Source organism: Olea europaea, chromosome 4 (genome assembly GCF_002742605.1).
Source record: "Olea europaea var. sylvestris chromosome 4, O_europaea_v1, whole genome shotgun sequence".
In the NCBI taxonomy this organism is placed as follows: Eukaryota; Viridiplantae; Streptophyta; class Magnoliopsida; order Lamiales; family Oleaceae; genus Olea; species Olea europaea.
Genome location: NC_036240.1, coordinates 10,799,830 through 10,808,362, shown reverse-complemented (window position 1 = coordinate 10,808,362; position 8,533 = coordinate 10,799,830).

Below are 8,533 nucleotides of genomic sequence, written 5' to 3'. Positions count from 1 at the left end.
AAACGGTTGAACGACAAAAGTAATGGCAGCAGTTAGAAAAGGCAGTTCCATGACAAGTTGGCCACTATGAAGAAAGTGGGCAGTTATAGAGTGATCAAGCAATTTTTAAGCGGTTGATCACGAAGAGATCATCCAGGGAGTAGAAAAGGAAGAAAAGACATAGAGTAAAAGACCCCCGAATCAAATACTCTCAAACAGAGAATATGTAACTTTAAATTTTTTAGTTTAGATTTAAACACTTCTTTTCAGTAACTCGTGTGCTTGCGCCTCTTGGAGGCATTCTGTTTTTATTTTCCAATTGTAAAGTCATCGCCAATAAAAACACTCAAATTAACAAAGCTTGGCCTCCATATTTTAGTTGTAGGGTTTGACTCCATCATTCTCCTCCTATTGGAAAGATTCGTCCTTAAATCTTGCACTATATTCTTCATCCTATTCCTTGTGACGAGACAATATATTTGTAGCTCCCCTTTTTAATTGTTAGCGACTAACCCGCGCGAAACAATTTGACACGCCCAGTGGGACAGTGGTGTTTGGTGTTGAAGATACAAAAGGTGAAACAATATGTTTCAGAGATCCGATAAGGAAGCAGCAAGTCAGGGAGGAGTCCAGTCTGTGATCGAGCGATATGAGGAGCAGCATAGCTCTCCACGAACAGATGGACAGAATCAGAGCAGTAACAGTCGTTACGAATCGATGGTAGAGTTGAGTCCTCGAACTATTCGTGCACTACTTGGAGAACTTACACGAGATGTCGTTGAATAGGTAAATCTTCGAAATATTCATAATATGGAAAGATTTACCCAAAATGGGAATGCACATTATGACAACATGGCCAAACAACTGAATACTTTGAACGAAATAATGAATAAGTTAGTAGACCAAATTTGTCAACCAGTTATGCCTCTTGCAAACCATTTTCAAACTAGGACAATTTGTGGAACATAATCCCCCAATCCTAAATCCAAATCAAGGGGTAGAACCACCTTTCGGTCCTTCTACTTCAAACCAGGGGATAGTGTAATGCCAAATCAGAATAATGGTAGTGGTATGCCTAACTTGGGGGGTAATCCAAATGTAAGAGATAATGTCCTAAATAATGGGCAGAATACCCCACGTGTTAATAAGGGAATAAATGTTCAGGCTAATAGTAACAATGACCCAAATCATGGTAACTTTGTCCCCAATCAAGGACCAAACATCAGGACTCAAACAAATCAACCGGTCAACCAACCTGTAGGGATTTCATATGACCCCAACGTCATGTTGAGGAATCAGATTATGGAAATTGTACAGGACCAGATGACTTTTGGGGTACGCCCTGTCATTAGGTCGACTTACACAAAGCCATATCCTGATTGGGTAGACCAAGCATATCCATAGCCTAGAGGGTATAAAGTGCCAGAATTCTCACTGTTTACCGGTTTAGGGGAGGTGTCTACTCTAGAACACATAGGGCAATTCACACTACAAAGTGGTGACGTAACTGATTATCATAAAATGAGGCTTTTTCCTAATTCATTAACAGGAGTAGCTTTCTCCTGGTTCATCAAATTGCCAGTGACCTCTGTTCAAACATGGCAACAATTGGAACAATTATTCCACGCTCAGTTTTATAAGACTGAGTCTGAAGTTACTTTGGTCGATTTGGCGAACCTACGTCAAATGCCAAACGAATGGGCAGAAAGTTTCCTCCAAAGGTTCAAGACAGCAAGAAGTAAATGTTTTGTACCTTTGCCTGAAAAAGAGTTTGTCAAAATCGCTCAAGGTTGTTTGAGCTTTGATTTGAAAAAGAAATTTCAAGACAAGGAATTTCTTGACCTTTTCCAATTGAGCACGAATGTGATTAGGTATGAACGATTGATAAGAGAAGAAGAACAGATAAAAAATTCTAGCAAGGGGACTTATTATAGAGATCCAAATTTTGATATTCATACCATCAATAACGAGTCATACGATCAGACCGAAATATGTTTGGCCGAATTAGTTAAAAGAGACACGTATACTTGTCCTATAATGGCTAAGCCTAGACCATCGGGTAAGGATGAGCCTGTGAAAGATGAAAACATAAAAGCTAGAACGTTCTCGTTTGATGTAACCAAAGTTGACCTTATATTTAATAAATTATATAAGGATAAGCAGATAAAGCTGAGCGATAAGCATAAATTGGCAAACCCTGAACAAATTAAGGGTAAAAAATATTGTAAGTGACATAATGCATGATCACATTTGACTAACAATCGCTTGATTTTTTGCTAAGTATTACAGGATGCCATTGAATCAGGACGAATTACGCTCGATGATAAGAAGAAGATGGCAGTGGATGAAAATCCTTTTCCACAGCCACTTGGAGTGAATATGGTGACGTTTGGTTTCAAAAACAAGTTGTCAAAATTCAAGTTGGTTATAGATGATAGAGAAGAAGACCCTGGACCACATCCCAGTGTCTTTGAGCGTATTAAAGGAAAGGAGCCAAAAAAGGATGAAAACGTCTTGTGTGCAAGATGTAAAAGAGAAGTGAGTGGGAATACGGAGAAACTAGGGATATGGCAGCATCCCCATCGCCCTACTTTCTTCCCAAACGCTCAGCCTGGTAGAGGGCGAGGTACATCGTTCTATAAGGGACCGCTTTTTGAGAGGCAGTTCAGGCCAATAAATAATGGGAGAAACTTCAGACTGCAACCTCGCCAATCAAGTGTATGGCATTCGTTCCAGTATAATGCAGGAAAGGTGATACCCTTCAACAAGATGACTAGAACCCAACAAAGGCGTTTCTAACGAAATTATGGACGAATGATGAGGCAACAACAGGGACTGCCACGTCCTAAAGCGCCTAAACTACTCGAGGTAGCCAATCAAAATGTTCTCAAAGACAGTGAAGAGACTGGTACAGATGAATCAATGAAAGAGTTGCCAGAAACTTCTTCTGAGAGATCGAAGTTTGAGCGAGACAAAAGGGATGGAGAAGATCCAGATCAGCCTCTTACTATTCAGTTCGGTACGTTACCTCCTGTCGTGGCTAATAACTATTTACTAGCCAATGAGTTCAAGAATAAAGTGAAAGAAGAATTAAGAAAGAGAGGATAACGAAGGAGAAGCATGCGTGCTGGAATATGAAGAATGCCAGACTTCTGGAGAGGCCTACAATGGTGAGGAAGATGGTGGTATGACAGACATTGAAGAGAAAATCGACCTGAAAAAGAAAGAAGAAGAAGAGGAGTATCGTACAATACTCTGTTGAAGCAACTACATCGAGAGGGAGTTCGTGAAGTAGACTTATTGGGAGAATCATCTGGGCGTTCTTTCGATTTTTACGTGCAGTACGGGACACCCAAAAGGAAGAAGAGAGTGCCTCGATCTGAAAAGTATGGACCACCTCCAAGAATAATGCCTCCTCCCACAGGTTGGGTAACTGAAGATGAAGCATCAGAAAACAGTAAAAAGGATATTCAGGAGACAGAGGCTCAGTGCGATATGCTGCACGTTGACTTGTCCAAAAGGATAACTCGACAGAGGACAAGCAGGAAGTAGAAATAGAGGCTGCCGAAAAGGTTATTTTTAAGCGGCCAGCCATGAAATTGACTAAACACTTGAGGCCGTTGTACGTTAAACCTCTAGTTAACGACATACCTGTGGCAAAAGTGCTTGTCGATAATGGAGCAGCTATAAACACCATTCCATCTAGGATGATGAGGAAATTTGCAAAAACAGAAGGGGATATGATTCCCACAGAAGTCATACTTACAAGTTTCAATGGAGGAGCAATTGCAGCTAAGGGAGTTATGCCATTGGACATAACTATAGGTACAACTACTAGGACCACAGTCTTCTTTGTAATAGATGGTCCTACTAGTTACAATGTGTTACTAGGAAGAGATTGGATACACGGAAGTCGTTGTATACCCTCATCTCTCCATCAATGCCTGATTTTTTGGAATAACAAGGGTGAAGCAGAGGTGGTGCAGGCCGATCATAGGCCTTTTGTCGTAGAAGCAAACTCAGTGGAAATGTTCATGTACGAAGGAAACTATGGACCTATTAGGGTAGTCCAAGATGGGGAAGAAACTCAGATTGTCGCGCAGAGTGAAGAACCATTTTCAGTGGACGTACTCACTGAAATGTTCAGTCAGAAGAGGCCAAATATAGTGGCCCTAGAAGAGCCAGTAATTGGCAAAAGAATAATCAAAGAGTCTTGAATGAGTTCTAAACAACAAAAGCAAAGTCAAATTAATGGCTTTCAATAAAGAATGCAAGGACAAGACGAAAGAAGAGGCAGCCCTGAAAGCGTTGAAAGATAAATTAGCAGTATTCGAATTGGAACAAAGTATTGACCGAGAAGTCAACAAGGTGGATTGTTTAGAAGAAGAAGTGCTTACAAGGGAGTTGGACGATGAAGTAATACGGATCATCAAGCCTGGATACGCTCAAGTATAAGACCCTCTGATTAAAGTAAATATTGGCAATGAAGGAGAAGATCGTCCAACATTCATCAGCCAGATGCTCGATCAAGAGGTTAGTGATAAATTAATCGCTTTGTTAAAGGAGTATAAAGATTGTTTTGTTTGGAAATATAAACAAATGCCTGGTTTAGATAGAGACTTGGTGGAACATAGATTACCAACTAAGCCTAATTTTGAAACCTCATAGGCAACCTCCCAGACGTTTTGCTCTTAATGTACTCCCTGAGATTAAGAAAAAGATAGAGCGATTATTAAAAGTAGACTTCATTAGAACAGTCAGGTATGTCGAATGGTTGTCCAATATCGTGCCAGTACTAAAAAAGAATGGTAAACTAAGGGTGTGCATAGACTTTAAGAATTTAAACATATCCACACCCAAAGATGAGTATCCGATGCCCACGGTAGATTCTTTAGTAGACTCAACTGCCGAACACGTCATGTATTCTTTCATGGATGGGTATTCAGGATACAATCAAATTTATATAGCTAAGGAAGACATACACAAAATTACCTTTAGATGCCCTGGGTATCTAGGATGTTTTGAATGGGTAGTCATGCCTTTCGGTCTGAAAAATGCAGGAGCAACTTATCAAAGGGCAATGAATTTAATTTTTCATGATATGATGGGCAAGTTTGTTGAAGTGTATGTAGATGATATAGTGGTCAAATCCATTAAAGAAGAGGACCATTTCGAACAGTTAAGATGTTCATTTGAGCGAATGAAGCAATATAAGCTAAAGTTGAATCCCTTGAAATGTGCATTTGATGTTAATGCAAGGAACTTTCTTGATTTCTTGGTACACAAAAGAGGGATTAAACTTGATAAAAATAAAGCGAAGGCCATTCTAGAGGTCAAACCACCTAGCAACAAAAAAGAATTGCAAAGGTTTCTAGACTAAGTAAACTTTTTAAGACGCTTTATTTCTAACTATGTAGGGCGAACTAAAGTCTTTTCGCCACTTTTAAAGTTGAAAAATCAGGACGAATTCGTCTAGAAAGAACATCAAAAGGCTTTTGAAAGCCTGAAGACATATTTATCAAGTCCACCAATGTTGGTGTCACCAATCCAAGGACGGCCAATGAAAGTGTATGTATTGGCTGAAAAAGAATCAATAGCTGTAATGGTCGCGCAAGAAGACCAATTTGGTGAAGAGAGGGCGATTTACTACTTGAGTAGACGGTTAACAAAATGTGAATGTAATTACTCTGCTATCGAAAAATTATGTCTTGCATTGTATTTCACATGTACAAAATTAAGAACTTATTTACGGTCCGTAACCGTTTATTTGATTTCTAGAATAAATTTGATTAAGTATATGTTTTCTCGCCCTATTTTACACCAAAGGGTAGGCCTTTGGACATTAGCTTTATCAGAATTTGAAATACAATATATACCCCAAAAGGCAGTCAAAAATCAGGCTTTGGCTAATTTTCTAGCCGATCATCCATGCCTTGACATGCCTGAAGAAATTGAATTAGAAATCAATTCGTTCGAACTAAAGCCTTGGGTGCTATATTTCGATGGGTCAAAAACTTCTACAGGTGCAGGAGTAAGAGTAGTATTGATAAATCCTTTAGGGATTTGTTACAAGTTCGCATTCACTTTGGATAGGATGTGCACCAACAATCAGGCCGAATATGAAGCCTTAATCGTGGGCCTAGAACTAATGATAGATATGGGGGTAAAGAATGTAATCATTAGAGGCGATTCTCAATTGGTAATTCACCAATTGATTGGTGATTTTAAATGCCAAAGTGATTCCATCATGAGTTAATATGAAATCGCCCAAGAGTGGTTAGAAGAATTCGACCAAGTAGAACTTCAATGCGTTAATAGGATATATAATGACATGGCAAATGAGTTGGCCCAGATGGCCTTAGGGTACTCAAAGGTTTTAAATTGGAAATCTACTTGTGAGTATGGAACCATATTGCTCGTGATCCAAAAAAGGGTGAGAAGGATTGAACTTCATTGCATACAAGATGGAGATGCAATGGAATAGAGAACAGAGATTAAAAGGTTCCTTAAAAACCTAATGAAAGAAATAGTAGAAAAATAAAGCTGCGTTTGCTAAACTATACACTAATAGATGAAGAGTTGTTTAAGAAACGCTCTAATGGTATATTGCTAAAATGTGTAAGTTTGCAAGAAATCAGGATGATCATGGCTAAAGTGCACGAAGGGATATGTGGAGCTCATCAAGCTGGCCAAAGGATGAGATGGTTAATTATTAGGAGTGGATATTTTTGGCCAAAGATGGGAGAATTATGCGTTTAGTATGCAAAGAGTTGTTTAGCATGCCAAAAGTATGGTCCAATACAAAGAGCGCCAGCACGAGAGATGACACCTATTATTAAACATTGACAGTTCAAGGGTTGGGCGATAGACCTGATAGGGAAGATTTATCCCCCATCGTCCAAGCAATATACTTTTGTTATAGTTGCAACTGATTATTTCACTAAATGGGTAGAGGCTGTACCTTTAAAGGAGATCACCCAAAAGAATGTCATAAAATTTATCCGTGATCACATCATTTATCGATTTGGAATTCCACAAACTTTGATGGTAGATCACGGAACATTTTTGAATGGAGATCAAGTGAATAAATTCTTGAGCGAGTTTGAGGTTAAATTAGTGAATTCCACACCATATTACGCTCAATCCAACGGAGAAGCAGAATCTTCTAATAAGATTCTAAAAAATATCATAAGGAAAATGATAGATGAAAATGCCAAAAAATTGACATGAATGTCTAAACAAGGCCTCATGGGCTTATAGGACGTCGCCTCGGTCAAGTACAAAAATTACTCCTTTCCAACTTACTTATCGACAAGAGGCTGTTTTGCCTATGGAAATCAACGTGCAATCGATCAGAGTGTGTTTGCAACATAAGTTAAGTGGTGGTGAGTATACCGAATCACTAGTTCAAAACTTATTAGAGTTGGATGAATTAAAGTTAGACGTCTTAGATAGATTGCAAGTTCAAAAACGAAGAATGGCTAAATTTTATAATAAAAAAAGTTATAGCCAAGTCGTTCAGCCTGGGTGAATTGGTTTGGAAAACAGTACCCCCTTTGGATAGCAAAGATCCAAAGTATGGCAAATGGTCGCCCAATTGGGAAGGACCATATAAAGTAAATAATGTGTTGCCTAATGGAGCCTATCATTTGGAAGATTTAGATGACACCAAGCACATGAGGTTCATTAATGGAAAATATTTAAAAAAAATATGTTCCTTCCTTATGGGAAAGTGAACAAATAAAAGCGTAATCAAATCGCATTGAACGATCGTAGAGTAAAAAGGGCCAGAGCGAAATACGTTCAAAATAAATCCCTTTATTATCAAACGTTCATTACAAAGTTGCAAAATACAAAATAATAAATGCTCTACAAGTTACAATTAAGAGTAAACTAATCTCCCGGTCGATCGCCGAGTAAGAGGGTGAACTGGCTTTGATTGTCATCCTAATCGCACTGCTGCAAAGGCAAGCAGAGAGGCTAAGAAGCACCCCTAGCAAGCAGAAGAGAAGAGAAGTACCCTCGCATTGCCTTCCTAAATGCATCGCTGCAATGACAGGCAAGGAGGCTGAGAAGCACTCTCAGCAAACAAGGTGGCCTGCAAGCACCCCAAAAATTGTCTTTCAACATCGAACTCTTTGTAGGAACGGAGACGATGGGAAAAACTTTGCTGCTGGCCAAAGAATATTTCTTATATCTCCCATACCAAAGGTGACATCAAAAAAGATGACAAAATGGGCAGATCAGATGATCCATTTTCATGGAAAATGAAGGTTTTGGATTGACTATCAAAATGCCAAACAAATGCAGCAAATTGGTTTTTTGAAGAAGAAAATGGAAATGAAGATGGAAAGTGTGAAGTATACGTGCATTTATAGGGGGTGAAGGCGAAGAGACAGAATATGAACAGTCACATTCGTGTCTAGCAAATGGAATCAAGTGGCCCAAAGTCTTGGGAAAAGAAGCAAAACTATCAAAAGAAAATGTGCAAATAATTTTAGCATAAAGCAGTTAAATGCTTGAGCGATTGACGATTTGATTACGCCCAAAGTAT